Consider the following 1,644-nt stretch of genomic DNA (forward strand, 5'->3'; position numbering starts at 1 on the left):
AGAGAGAGAGAGAGAGAGAGAGAGAGAGAGAGAGAGAGAGCGCGCGCGAGAGAGCCAAACCACGAATAACACCCACGTCAACAGGAACGGCGCAGAGGAACTATAAGCGTTCGCCGATAAAAAGAACCCTTTGAAGCTTATTGACCGAACACACATGACTTCTACGAGCCATAATCGCACCGCAGCAGCCTTTTCTACATCGTTCATGTGCAACCTGGCGTATTCGACACGAGCGTAATACGCGGCGTCGGAAAAGAGAGCGGCGCGTACGAGAGAGGTAAACTACAGTTAAGCCGTCTGCATGAACAATCAGCAGGTGACCATATCCCTCTATACCCTGACCTACCCTGACCCAAGCCTAGCGCAGACTTGCGACTTTTGATTGCTCGTCGCTGCAACCTGCAACCGCAAGCGATCGGTCGATGTGTCGCCGCGTGTGCACACACATGCGATTTCGAAGCAATTCTAGAACAATTTGGGAGCGATTGGGAGTGACGAGTTGCTCAAAATCAAAACAGTTTGATTTCGTGCAACTCGTTGCAAGCGACCAGAATCGCTACGAGTTGCAGTTGCACGTTCCCGCAGACATAGCGATTTCACGGAAATTTCGACTGCGATTCTAGAATCGCAGCCGAATTGCATGAAAAAGTCGCAAGTCTGCGCTAGGCTTTAGCAACGCAACGAGTCACGTAGCCCCATCATTGCGTTCAGTGGAGGAATATAGGTTACACGATCTCTCCTTTTTTAACAGAAAACATGCTATGTGTTACAGTGTCTCTCCTGCTACGGAGAAATACTAACGTTTGCTCCGCTCTTCTCTCATATATTGATAAACTATGGTTAACGCTGTCACTCTCTCGTACACGCGAGCAACGATCTCCCTCATATATATGGCGCGACTGTGGGTGTAGGCAGTTATGCAATACGCATGTGTCACCGATTGGCAACGCCGTCTCTTTCCTTTTATTACAATCTCTCTCTTTCTCACTCTGTCTGTCCGTCTCTATCTCTCTCTCTCTGTCTCTCTCTTGATCTCGCTCTATCTCTCTTCTCCTTTGCACTCTTTCTCGCTCTCTCTCCTCCCTTTCATTCTCTCTCCTTCTCTCTCTTTCTTTTCCTCTCTCTCTCCCTCTCGCGTTCTCTCTCCGGCCACGGTATATCCCTCTGTCCCAGCGATTTCGCAATCTTTCTTCCTAGACCGGATACATAATACATGATAATACCTATATATGATACGCGACCCCACCGCTCTCTAGATGGAACTACTACATGCTAGAATGTTATCAGAAGTGTCATAACATAGAGTGACATCATTATAAAGTGTCATAACATAGAGTGACATCATTATAAAGTGTCATGATAGAGTGTCTATATTATAACACTCCTAATGTTACGACCCCCCTTCACACACGGAACACGCGTTGTGTCACGACTCTTCCCTGTTCCTAAAACAGATATGTTGCGAAACCAAGCATATGCGTCGGTGTGCTCTCGGTAAGAGAAGAAAGAGCGTCGAGGACAGGTGGATGGATGCGGGCTGGTGGAGTTACACGCGTACGTGCGGGCCCTAATTACATACGCTAGCACTCAGTCACGCGCACGCACGCACGCACGCACGCACGCACACGCGCACGCACGCACACG

The sequence above is a fragment of the Priapulus caudatus genome, unplaced genomic scaffold (genome assembly GCF_000485595.1).
Source record: "Priapulus caudatus unplaced genomic scaffold, Priapulus_caudatus-5.0.1 Scaffold1188, whole genome shotgun sequence".
NCBI lineage: Eukaryota > Metazoa > Priapulida > Priapulimorpha > Priapulimorphida > Priapulidae > Priapulus > Priapulus caudatus.